Source organism: Schistocerca piceifrons, chromosome 7, assembly GCF_021461385.2.
Source record: "Schistocerca piceifrons isolate TAMUIC-IGC-003096 chromosome 7, iqSchPice1.1, whole genome shotgun sequence".
Classification (NCBI taxonomy): Eukaryota; Metazoa; Arthropoda; class Insecta; order Orthoptera; family Acrididae; genus Schistocerca; species Schistocerca piceifrons.
In genome coordinates this window covers 53895316-53909460 of record NC_060144.1, presented here as the reverse complement: position 1 = coordinate 53909460, position 14145 = coordinate 53895316, and the positions used below count along the sequence as shown (strand labels likewise).

General features: G+C 44.4%; 1 protein-coding gene across 1 annotated transcript in view; it reads right to left on the bottom strand.

Moving 5' to 3' along the window:
• Nucleotides 1–14145, bottom strand: part of LOC124804997 (FAM172 family protein homolog CG10038) — a 277839-nt gene that overhangs the window by 35571 nt on the left and 228123 nt on the right. The window lies entirely within an intron of this gene.

Below are 14145 nucleotides of genomic sequence, written 5' to 3'. Positions count from 1 at the left end.
GGTGATGCTAAACTTTAGTTGATGTGTGTATAATGGTTCGGTTCGTTGATGGTACACTGCACCCGCGCAGACTTCCAACGTAAAGCGAAACTACGGAGATTTGAGAAAGGCTGCAAACATTCAGAGGAAGGGGATGTTGGGGGGGGGGGGGGGGACGGAAGCTCGTTCCGCAGATACGCGGTGGCCCTCCCCACCCTCTGGCCGAGCATCCCTTTCAAGCCCTTCGACACGAAGCCACTGTGTGGCGACTGCGATTGGGCTTCAAGTGTTGCCGCCAGAGAAGAGGCACCGCCTCTCCAATCGATTGCCGTGTGGCGTGAAAAAAGAGACCACTCCCCCTTCAGACACAATGAGATACAATTACGGGCACAGCCGGAGAAAGAAAGAATCGACGAAATCAGGCGCGCGGACACAATGGGGCGCCGAAGCGGCTGTCCACTTGCGACAGAGCCTGCGGGGTCACATTCGTCTCTCGCGACCGTTACTGACAATGAGCTTAAAAGACGCCAAACGTATATCGTACCGGACGAAACCGTATCGATTTCTAAGTAGTGTCAAATCGGATGTGGACGGCAGAAGGTCTGTAAATTTGACTGAATACTGGCCATTAAAATTGCAATGCTATGGAGACGGCATGTAACAAATAGCAAATTCGCATACTCGGATATGCAAATGATTCCATACTATTAGATTTCCGGCAACATTTTGATACAGTGCCACAGGACAAGAGTGTGGGCGAGAGTCCGCGCATACGGAATAGGTTCTCGCATGCGTGACTGGTTCGAAGACTTTTTGAGCAACGGGACCTAGTATGTTGTCCTGGACGGCGAATGTTCGTCGGAGACAAAGGTATCGTCACGAGTGCTCCAGCAAAATGTGATAGGACCCACCTTGTTCTCTATATACGTACATGATCTGACGGATAGGGTGAGCAGCAGTCTGCAACCGTTTAGTGACGACTCCACAGTGCGCGGGAAAGAGTCGGCTTTGAGCCGCTGCAGGAGGGTAAAAAAAAGGTTGGATAAAATTTCTATTTGGTGTCATGAATGACAGCTTACTCTGAATGTAGGAAAATGTAACCTAACCCAGTCGAATAGGAAAACCAACCCTGTAATCTTCGAATAGAGAATTAGTAGCGTGCTGCTTGATAAAGTCACGTCGATTAAATAAGTAGACGTAACGTTGGAAAGCGACGTGAAGTGGAACGAGGGTGAATGGTCGACTTGTGTTTATCGGGAGAATTCTAGTAAGGTGTAGTCCATCTATAAAGCAGGCTGCGTACAAAACACTGTCACGATTCATTCTTCAGTACTGCACGAGTTTTGCGGATTATACACCAGATCGGATTAAAGAAAAACATCCATCCAGCAGCTCAGAGGCGTGCTGATGTATTTGTTACCAGTATGTTCGAGCAACACTCGAATATTACAGATATCTTTGGTAACTTCAAATGGAAAGACGTTTTATTTTTATTCACGAAACACTGTTGACAGAGTTTAGACAACCGGCATTTGTGGCTGACTGCAGAGCGGTTGCACTGCAGGCAACACATTGTTGTGTCTAGACAAGACAGCCTAGACACAATGAGAGGAAGCCGAAAGGCACGCGCTTAAACTCACGCAGGCTGGCGTGAGGTCTGAAACAGGATACGTGATGAATGCTATAAAGAAAAGTACGTAGCTGCTGGAATACTTAACTTTAATCCACAATTGTAGAACATCGCTCTCGATTGTACATGCAGTATTATCATCTCAATATAACTTGGTGATGGCGCCTTGCTAGGTCGTAGCAATTGATTTAGCTGAAGGCTATGCTAACTATTGTCTCGGCAAATGAGAGAGTCTTCGTCAGTGCGGCTTCGCTAGCAAAGTCGTCTGTACAACTGGGGCGAGTGCTAGTACGTCTCTCTAGACCTGCCGTGTGGTGGCGCTCGGTCTGCGATCACTGACAGTGGCGACACGCGGGTCCGACGTATACTACCGGACCTCGGCCGATTTAAAAGCTACCACCTAGCAAGTGTGGTGTCTGGCGGTGACACCACACAAAAATATCTCGGAAGGACCGCAAAGGCAAGATAAGGGAAATCAGGGATCGTAAGGAAGAATAAAGACAGTCGCTCGCTCCATTTGAGAGTAGAGTAGGAAGGGCAATGACTAACAGCGATACAGGGTGGGCCAGAAGAACTTGGTTTATTTGACTTTGGCGCCCTGAAGTGACAGTATGCTCCCGGGATGGTAGGGGTACGCACATCCCAGAGGGCGGGGTCTAAAGTTGTAGCTCCGCTTTGTTTAGTAAGCATCATGTAGTGGACGAAAGTGGATCGCGCGTTCGCTGTCGACGCATACTTTTCTAATGCTCGCTCAATCATTAATATTGCGCATTACGCTCCTGTTCCTAGCCGGCAGTCGATTGTTTCACTTCCGGGAAAGAGATGACGTGAAGGAAAAAAGAAATCCTGGGGTCCTGCGTACAGCAAGGTCGCCCTAAAACATTGACATAGTAAGGCTTCATTGCCATTCCCTCAGCGCACCACCCGCAAACACGCACCTGCTGTTGGGTTGTCTGCTCGTTTTCTGAGGCGACCTTCATGAAAAAGTAAAATGTTATCCCTAAAAATTGCCTGAGGTGCAGGTATTTAGCTAAGCGATTTTGTTGTTCAAGAAAATGCAACTAAGGCGCTGAAACTTCCTGGCAGATTAAAACTGTGGGCTGGACCGTGACTCGAACTCGGGACTTTTGCCTTTCGCGGGCAAGTGCTCTACCAACTGAGCTACCCAAGCACGACTCACGCCCCGTCCTCACAGTTCTTTCAACTAAGGCGCTTCTTGGCATGCCTCCCGACACACTCCATGGTATCTGTAAATAAGCAGAACATGCCTTCATACCGTCACACAACTTCTCCATCAGCGACCGCTAGATTCAGAACTTGTAATTTTTTGGTGTACGCTACCGCAACATGGAATAACTTAAAAAAAAAAAAAACACGAACGGGCAGTTTCGGTGACTCCTGACCGTTATGTTCACATGATTAGGCACTTTTTCCTGCCAATGCTCACCGAGACGGTTGTGGGAGGTGTACGGTACCAGCAGGACGGTGCCACAGCACACACAGCGCGTGTTTCGATGACTGTTTTGCGCTAGCAACACTTCGCAGGACGCCTCATCTTGCTGACAAGGGAACCTCCCCATGGGCACAGTGGATAGGCCTTGAAAAACTGAACACAGATCAATCGAGAAAACAGGAAGAAGTTGTGTGGAACTATGAAAAAAAATAAGCAAAATATACAAACTGAGTAGTCCATGTGTAAGATAGGCAACATCAAGGACAGTGTGAGCTCAGGAGCGCCATGGTCCCATGGTTAGCGTGAGCAGCTGCGGAACGAGAGGTCCTTGGTTCAGGTCTTCCCTCGAGTGAAAAGTTTACTTTCTTTATTTTCGCAAAGTTCTGTCCGTTCGTTCATTGACGTCTCTGTTCACTGTAATAAGTTCAGTGTCTGTTTTTTACGACCGCGCCGCAAAACCGAGCGATTAGTAGACGGAAGGACGTGCCTCTCCAATGGGAACCGAAAACATTTGATCGCAAGGTCATAGGTCAACCGATTCCTCCACAGGAAAACACGTCTGATATATTCTATACGACACTGGTGACAGCATGTGAGTCACATGACAGGAATATGTTGTCGACCCACCTAACTTGTACACTTGGCGAATGGGTAAAAAGATTCTTCTACCTTGCCCGATTTAGGTTTTCTTGTGGATGTGATAATCACTCCCAAAAATGTGATGAAAACATAAGAGTTTGTCACATAAACTGCAACAAATGAATGCAATAGTTTCACAGTCGCACAGTTTTCCCTGTGCTCTGTCAAAACATATGTTTTTAACGTTTTCAAATTTTTCCGTGTGTAGACCGTCAAATCCTGCACATGCCCAAGCAAATCTGAACATGTCCTGGAATTTTGGAGAGTGAAGTTGATTATGTGTGAGTGCCTGAACTTTGATAATTGACACACGATCACGTAAACAATACTGCTGTGTGTACCTGTGCAGCTTCGCAAAAATCATAGAATCTTTCCACGAAGTATTTCACTTGCCGAAAACCAAACACATCTAACGGTTGCACAAGAGGTGTACAACCTGGAGGAATGGTAATCACGTCTACTCCCACACTAAAATTATACAATGCCTGATTCTTCTGTCCTGTATAGCTGTCAAGGAGTAAGGCAAAATCTTTGTCCGCATAAGGAGCAATCACACGTTCATTAAAGTCTTTCACTAGTCTTTTCTCCATTTTTCTTGACGCACTGCAATTCACAATGACATTCGGCGCAAGTACCATATTTACCTGTTGCTGAACTTGCGGTCCAAATACACCATTTTTTTCTTGCAAACATAAATAAAATGTAGGTAAAAGAAATCCTGCTTTGTTCAGAGCATATTGTATGGTATAACTATGTGAAGTGGCATGCGCAGCTGGTCTACAGTACATTCCGTGTCGCCTTCTCCAACTAAGGATAACGTGCGGGTCGATTTCATTTCATAATTAAAACCGGACTGATCAGTGTTGATAATATACTGTTGGAATCTGACGTTAGTTTCTGTAACAAACGTCTTGGAACACTGTAAAAGTTCTTCCAGTTTATTCGCGTAGTTCTTGCTTACATATTTCGTATTCTTTCTGCTCGTAATTTTGTATTTTGTTTTGAACGTGACAAGCCAATGAGATGAAGCCTTGAAGTCCAGGCCGATTTATTTAGCGTTATGCAATCCCCAAATCTGTAGGTCTGTATCATGCACTGCACTTAATTCATTCCTGGCTTTAATAAATTGTCAGTACACATGGCTTTCTAGTTCACTGAACTTCTGTCTTCGGGTTCCACCTCGTTCCACGACTTCCTCGCAATATTTAATTGTGCTTTTTTCCTCCATCCCTTTAAATTTCTTAAATTTATTTGTTACTTCACTCCATAATCTATATTTGCGTCTTTTAATTGGTTTGGACAGTAACCTGTATTGGAGCATTTCCTTCGTGTAACCCAATGAAATACCATCAGATTGAAGTCGCAGTATTTCCTCTTCGTGTTCTTCGTACGGAACGTCAACAATCTCATCATCTGGTACATACAGCCCCGCAGCAATCAGCAAGGTATCGTCATCACCATACGTACTGTTTATCAACAAATGTAGGAAATTATCATACAAATGTTCGACAATCGTTCGATCCCTTAAGGAACTTTCAGATTCCTTACAGTTCAGAAAATATTCATTGACCTTGTTATTGAAGTCGCGAGCTATATTTGCTGGATTCATATTGCCCACGGAAAACATCTCACGTATTTAATGCACTCTCGTCCAGTTAACTGCCAGCCAGGGAGCCTCGTTAGCAGGAATACTCTCTCTTCCGTGCGCTGTAGTCGACTGACGTCGTGTGTTTCGATGCTTGTTTAGGTGTAGCGTCCCCATACTACGGCGCAGTTACCTCGCATCGGACGGACGGACACATAATAATTGTCTGAAAATAAAAAAAATTAAACATTTCTCTTGAAGGAAGACTTGAACCAAGGACCTCTCGTTTCGCAGCTGTTCACGCTAACCACGGGACCACGGCGCTCCTGAGCCCATATTCTCATAGATGTTGCCTATCTTGCGCATGGACTACTCAATTTGTATATTTTGCTTATTTTTTTCATAGTTCCACACAGCTTCTTCCTGTTTTCTCGACTGATCTGTGTTCAGCTTTTCAAGGCCTATCCACTGTGCCAACTTATAACTAAATCTGAGGGGGGTGCGATGGGGAGGTTCCCTTGTGAGAGGCGATGTGCAATGGCTAGCACGTTCGCCTGATTTAGCCCCATGCGACAGTTCTTCAGGGGGCTATCTGAAATCTCTTGTTTACGACGAACGTCCCAGGACTGTGTCTCATCTGGTTAACATCATTCGTCAAGCTGTCGCCAACATATCCGTCGATATGCTCGAAAGAGTTAAATGAAACTTATGAGTTCGATTAATGCAGTATATTGAGAATCTGCCTGGTACCATCGTTAAAATCTGTGTAAACGTGAAGTTTAAATACTGTCCTTGATGCTATTCAAAGAATTAAAAACACACTTGCAATACTTTTTTAATGGTAACCTCCGCCATGCCTCGTACGCTGGCTTCCAGAGTAAGTGTATATGTAGATTGTAGTTCCAGCGCAACCGCACGAAGTTAGTCGGACTAACGCTATCAACATTCCGAGTCATTCAACGGCTGCAACAATAGCACAAAAGCCCCCACACTCAATATATTTTTACTCCCTGGTTTCTTGTCAACCTACAAAAGACTCAATGGTGTCATCGAGATATGCTATTCTGGTAGCGAAAACACCATGGTTTCATAAAACATTCGATGGCTGTATCTACATCTACATATATACTCCGCAAGCCACCCACCGGTGTATGGCGGAGGGCATTTTACGTGCCACTGTCATTACCTCCCTTTCCTGTTCCAGTCGCGTATAGTTCGCGGGAAGAACGACTGCCGGAAAGCCTCTATGCGCACTCGAATCTCTCTAATTTTACATTCTGATTTCCTCTGGAGGCATAAGAAGGGGGAAGCAATATATTCGATACCTCATCCAGAAACGCACCATCTCGAAACCTGGCGAGCAAGCTACACCGCGATGCAGAGCGCCACTCTTGCAGAGTCTGCCACTTGAGTTTGCTAAACATCTCCGTAACGCTATCACGCTTACCAAATAACCCTGTGACGAAACGCGCCGCTCTTCTTTAGATCTTCTCTATCTCCTCCGTCAACCCGACCCGGTAAGGATCTCACACTGATGAGCAATACTCAAGTATAGGTCGAACGAGTGTTTTGCAAGCCACTTTTGTTGATGGACTACATTTTCTAAGAACTCTCGCAATGAATCTCAACCTGGCACCCGCCTTGTCAACAATTAATTTTATATGATCATTTCAATTCAAATCGTTCCGTACGCATACTCCCAGATATATAGTGTTTGTTCTGCTACCATATAATCATACAATAAAGGATTCTTCTTTCTATGTATTCGCAATACATTACATTTGTCTATGTTAAGGGTCAGTTACCACTCCCTGCACCAAGTGCCTATCCGCTCCAGATCTTCCTGCATTTCGCTGCAATTTTCTAATGCTGCAACTTCTCTGTATTCTACAGCATCATCCGCGAAAAGCCGCATGGAACTTCCGACACTATCTACTAGGTCATTTATATATATTGTGAAAAGCAATGGTCCCATAACACTCGCCTGTGGCACGCCAGAGGTTACTTTAACGTCTGTAGACGTCTCTCCGTTATTAATGAAGTCACGTGGACCATTGCTGTTTGCTTCACGACGCGCTGGTCACACCTAAATCTCAACATTCGGAAACGTAACGTACTGTGTTTAAATAGGCGGAAGCGCCCGTTATTGTTTGACAACTCGAACGCCGAACAATCACTGGAAACAGTCGCATCCATTAATTATCTTGGGGTACGCTTGCCAGATGATTTAAAGTGGGATGAACACCCAAAAGTACTCGTACGAAGGCAGCTGCCAAACAGATTTATTGCAAGGATCCTCAGCAACAGCATATCACTGACATACAGGGTGTCCGAAAAGACTTTCCCTGATTACATAAACTGATAACGCAGGCTAAAAGTAAGATACAAATATGAAACTTGTGATGAATTGTTTACAACTATCAAAGTTTTTTTCTGTTTTTGGTTCGCAGTACGTAAGCAGTGGATGAGGTCCAGTGCCCAAGAAGCCATGTTAACCAATCCGGAGAAGGCACAGTGTGTCCTGTGGTACCATGAGACACGATCACCAACTACAGTGCAGACACACTTCCAGACAACATTTGGAAGGGAGCCACCTGATGTCAAGAGCATTAAAGCCTGGTATGAGAAGTTCAAGAACACAGGATCGGTTGCTGACCTTCCGAGGTCTGGTCGACCAAGAACCTCAGCAGACAGGGTGGAAGCTGTAAGGCAGTTTTTTCTGCAAAGTCCGAAAAATCGGTGCGCAGGGCCTCACGTGAATTGCAGATGCCAAAAAGTTCTCTCCATGACATTTTACACAAACGTTTATTCTTTCGTGCATACAAAGTGCAAATCGTTCAGGCCTTGTTGCCCAATGACAGTACACGTCGATATGACTTTGCAGTCGAAATGCTATCACGTACTGGGGACGATGATGGTTATCTCAGACGAATTACCTTTTCCGAAGAAGCGACTTTTTTTGTCAGTGGAATAGTGAATCACCATAATGTGCGCATTTCGGGTTCACAGCCCCCTGGCGAGGTCATGGAGTGCACCAGAGGCAGTCCAAAGGTGAATGTTTGGTGCGCGATATTGCACGATCGAATTATCGGGCCATTCTTCTTCGCGGAGGCTACCATCACATCTGCAGTGTATCTGGACATGTTGCAACTGTATGCTGTTCCTCAGCTGCTTCAGTATCACCCTGATGTCTTGTTTTGGGGTTTGGACGTCCGTGCCTATTTCGATATGACCTTTCCTGGGCGATGGATTGGTCGTGATGGGCCAACGGTTTGGCCTCCACGCTCACCTGACATAACCCAATTAGACCTCTTTTTATGGGGTTATGTAAAGTAGTAAAGGAGTTTTGCTATTTGGGGAGCAAAATAACTGATGATGGTCGAAGTAGAGAGGATATAAAATGTAGACTGGCAATGGCAAGGAAAGCGTTTCTGAAGAAGAGAAATTTGTTAACATCGAGTATTGATTTAAGTGTCAGGAAGTCGTTTCTGAAAGTATTTGTATGGAGTGTAGCTATGTATGGAAGTGAAACATGGACGATAAATAGTTTGGACAAAAAGAGAATAGAGGCTTTCGAAATGTGTGACTACAGAAGAATGCTGAAGATTAGATGGGTAGATCACATAACTAATGCGGAGGTATTGAACAGAATTGGGGAGGAGTTTGTGGCACAATTTGACAAGCAGAAGGGACCGGTTCGTAGGACATGTTGTGAGGCATCAAGGGATCACAAATTTAGCATTGGAGGGCAGCGTGGAGGGTAAAAATCGTAGAAGGAGACCAAGAGATGAATACACTAAGCAGATTCAGAAGGATGTAGGTGGCAGAAATTTCTGGGAGATGAAAAAGTTTGCACAGGATAGAGTAGCATGGAGAGCTGCATCAAACCAGTCACAGGACTGACCGCCACAACAACAACATGTCAAGGACGATCAATAGTGGCCGAGCAACTGGCTCGTCACAATACGCCAGTCGCTACTCTTGATGAACTGTGGTATCGTGTTGAAGCTGCATGGGCAGCTGTACCTGTACAAGCCATCCAAGCTCTGTTTGACTCAATGCCCAGGCGTATCAAGGCAGGTGGTTATTCTGGGTATTGATTTCTCAGTATCTATGCTCCCAAATTGCGTGAAAATGTAATCACATGTCAGTTCTAGTATAACATATTTGTTCAATGAATACCCGTTTATGACCTGCATTTCTTCTTGGTGTAGCAGTTTTAATGGCCAGTAGTGTAGCATGGCCCGAGAAAAAAAAAGCTTTGTATATTGTTAAAGGGAGAAAAGGAAGCTTCAAATTATCTGCAGCAAACAACTTTAGGGAACTGCTGTGGTTTGCGTAACGGCAAAGTTTGTTTATTTGATGGGGAAACACTAGACTCATGGTCTACTTTTCAGTTTTTTGAACAGCAAAATTCCAGACACGTTTCTTTCCAGGTGGAACAGAAAACGACGGCAGCGAGGCCAAAGGCGAGGAGAGAAGCTGGCTGAGCGCTGATGGAGGCCGTGACCCACGAGAGGTGGCGAGCGTGCTCGACTCGGCTCGAAGCCACGGCGTACCAGGGCTCTGGGGCGAGTGATGAGTGCGCGGCTGCCGCGGGGGAGGGGAGGGAAGCGCCCGAGAGGCGCTACAGACAGACAAGTGGCGCGACGTCCATTTGGCGCACAAAACCCCAGCCCGGCGTCATCGTCACCCCGAACAAAGATCACCTCGGCGGCGGCGACGGAGGCGGCAGCTGCGATTCGCAGGCGCGCCCTCCGATACTGGCTGGATGCTCCACCTCGCCGATCTCGGCGCTACTGTTTATATTTTTATGTTCTACGAGGGTGGCCTGCAAAGTTTCCGGCCTTTCCAATAGACCGCACTGAAGCTGGTACAAAAATCACCTGCCGTCCAGAGATTTTTTTAACAGTTTGACGCCAACCGTGTATTAAGCCTTCTCATCACTTGCTTCGCGAAGATATGGGCTGTAAAACTTAAACGAGGTTGTGAAAGTGACCAAGGTTATCCGAAAAGTGCTACCATAACAACAGAAATCGTCGAAACGTGCACGATATAAACTCGGAAGGCAGGCCTTCGAAAGTAAGAGAAATTGCTAAGATTTTAGGGATTTCAAAAGGAAGTGTCGGGTACATTTTGGATGAAGAACTGCACATGAGAAAGCCCTGTGCGAGATGGGTGCCGCGCCTTCCCTCGGCGGATCAGGAATTAATTTGCGATGCAAATTCCCGTCGGAGTTTGGCGTAGTTTCGTAAAAGCTGAAAGTGGTTTTCTGTGTAGCTATGTGACAGTGGATGATACAAGGATTCATCACTATACACCAGAATCAATTCGTGTCTGGGGATGCGAAACAAATTCTCATCATTGAGCAGCCTGTCACTAAAACCGTAAAACAATAACTACTTCTAACGGATATGCAGCAAAAATTAGAGGAAACACACCAGGTTTGCAAAAGAACGAAATAATCTCTCATCAAGACAATGCACCTGCCCCCAAGAGTTTCAATTGGCAAAATTGAAAGGTTTGCGTTATGGAGTGTTGGAGCATCCGCACTATTCCCCAATTTGGCTCCCTCAGACTTCCACCTATTAACAAAACCCTAAGCCTCCCCTGATGGTCACCGTTTATCGTCCCACCGAGAACGAACTGCAGCCACTGACGAATATTTTGCAACACTTCCACAGGAACAATACAGAGGTGTCATAAAGTCACTGCAAGAAGGCTGGATGAAGTGTATTAACGATAAAGCAGTTTACGACGGAAAACAAAAAGTTTTTGAACACACTTTTTCACCACCAGGTCCACAACTTCCCTGACCTCTCACATGTATGGTACGTCTACATACGGACCCAAAAAAATATCATTATATTGAGGCACAGTAATAACGCAACGACTACATGTACGTGACTACTCTGCAATTCAGACACAACTGCATGACACAGGGTTCATCGACCCACCTTCAGACTACTACTCGACTGTTTCAGGAAAATATTTAAGATGTTCTTTACGATGGGGAAAGAAACAACGAGCACTAACAGACAACCTGGTGTCGGACCACTGCGATAAGGATATCAAGTACACCGAAGTGGAAATTATATCCAAACGTGGCAAATAGTCACAATGGACCTGCAGCAGTCCGTTACAAACGTTACTCTAACGTGGTTAAAATATTATTGTTTTTCTGGTCTTAGTTCAAAGACAAGTTTGATGCAGCTCTCCATGCTACTCTATCTTGTGCAAGCCTCTTAATCTCCGAATAACTATTACTTACATACTTCTGAATCTTCTTAATGTATTCCCCCCAATACTAAACAGATGATCCATTGATGTCTCGGAATGTGTCCTGTCAACCGATCCCTTCTGATAGTCAGGTTGTGCCACAAATTTCTTATCTCCCCAGTCCTGTTCAGTACCTCCTCATAAATTATGTCATGTACCCATTTAATCTTCAGCATTCTTCTAGAGCACCACATGTCAAAAGCTTCTATACTCTAGTCTTTATCTTCCATGTTTTACTTCCATACATGGCTAAACTCGATACAAATACAGCGAGAAAAAACTAACATTTAAATCTATATTCTGTGTTAACAAATTTCTCTTCTTCAGAAACGCTTTACTTGTCACTGCCATCTACATTTTATACCCTTTCTACTACGTCCATCCTTCGTTATTTTGCTGTCCCAATAGCAACATTCACCCATTACGTTAAGTATCTCGTTTCCTAATCAAATTCTCTCAGCATCATCTGACTGAATTCGAGTACATTCCATTATCCTTGTTAAGCTTATGTCGATGTGAATCTTATGTTCTCCTTTCAAGACACTGTCCATTCCATCAACTGCTCTTCCAACTTCTTTGCTGTCTCTGACAGAATTACAATGTCATTGACAAACCTCAAAGTTTTTATTTCTTTTCCGTAAACTTTAATTCCTTCTCCAAATTTTTTCTTTGGTTTTCTTTATTGCTTGCTCAGTATAAAGACTTAATAATATCGAGTATAGGCTGCAACCCTGTCTCACTCCCTTCTCAACCGCTGCTTCCCTATCGTGCCCCTCGACTCTTATAACTGCCATCTGGTTTCTGTACATATTGTAAACAGCCTTTCGCTCCCTGTATTTTACCCCTACCACCTTTAGAATTTGAAAGAGTATTCCAGTCAACACTGTCAATTTTTTTCTCTAAGTCTACAAATGCTATATATGTAGGTTTGCCTTTCCTTCTTCTATGAGAAATTGTAGGGTTAGTATTGCCTCACGTGTTCCTACATTTCTCCGGAATCCAAACTGATTTTCCCCGTGGTCGGCTTCTACCTGTTTTTCCACTCTTCTGTAAAGGATTCGAGTTGGTGTTTTGCAACCGTGACGTATTGAACTGATATTCCGGTGATTTACACACCTGTCAGCACCACCTTTCTTTGGAATTGGGATTATTATATTCTTCTTGAAGTCTGAGGGTATTTTGCCTGTTTCATACAACTTGCTTACTAGTTGGAAGAGTTTTGTCATGGCTGGCTCTCTCAAGGCTATCAGTAGCAGAATTTCGTCTACCACCGAAGCATTGTTTCAGTGCTCTATCAAATTCTTCTCGCATTATCACATCTCCCTGCTCATCTTCATGTATGTCCTCTTCCATTTCAACAACATTCCGTTCAGATTCGTCCTCCTTGTATAGGTCCTCAACACATACTCCTTTCAGCTTTCCTTTCTTTGAATACATTAGGAAGGTAGAAAGGAAGTGTCTGTAAATATGAGGAATGTAAATAACGTAGTGGCAACATTGATCTAAAGAGCTAACAAGTACAACTGCATTACATTCCAGACTATATTACCGCTTTCCACATATTTTCATATTACGATACCCTTCATATTTTCACAGCACGTTAATTTCCGAAGCATTGAAATAGAGATTGCACTACACTTTTGTAATCCAATCATAGCTCATGCTACGTGATCTCGCCAGCCAATGACGGCAGATATTCAGAGCATAGGACACATGATGTAGTCATCCAATAGAAATATCACAGTTAAGCAGCGTGAACACACATATAGGAGAAGTTAATGGTTTAAGTTAATGTATATAGTGTAGCTATAAGAAAAGCTAAGCTTTCACGAGTAATATTGATCTTGAAGATTAGTAAGCTACAAGAAAAGCTAAGCTTTCACATATAATACTGGTTTTTTAGCGTGTGTTACACTTTAAGATACATAACACAAACGAGCCAGTATAATTTTAAAGAATGACAATGTCTGGTCTTCTGGGCTCGAAATTATTCCAAGCGGTTGGTACTCAAAGTGTTAAGTTTTAAATCAGAGTCAAACGTTCTGTGATTTAAGAAATTCATCGCACATTCTCACACATAACATAATTCATCTTGCGTAAAAGGAAATTTCCTTTGAAAATAACGCTATTCAACACTTGACAAATAGTATTCAACAAAAGTCGCGTCATCTGTTGTAAGGTTCAAACAACAAACAGTATCAGACATATGAAACCGCTCCATGGACCTGGTGTTGTCAAATAGCATAAGCCTGCACCTGTCCTTCCGTCTACGTCCGCCAGAGGTAGCACCGTCGGTGAGCGTCCGTTGGTCCGGCAAAAAGAGCCTGCCTATGGCACCTCTGCACATTCTTTCCCGAGACCTGGCGGTCCCCCCCATGAACCATGGACCTTGCCGTTGGTGGGGAGGCTTGCGTGCCTCAGCGATACAGATAGCCGTACCGTAGGTGCAACCACAACGGAGGGGTATCTGTTGAGAGGCCAGACAAACGTGTGGTTCCTGAAGAGGGGCAGCAGCCTTTTCAGTAGTTGCAAGGGCAACAGTCTGGATGATTGACTGATCTGGCTTTGTAACAATAACCA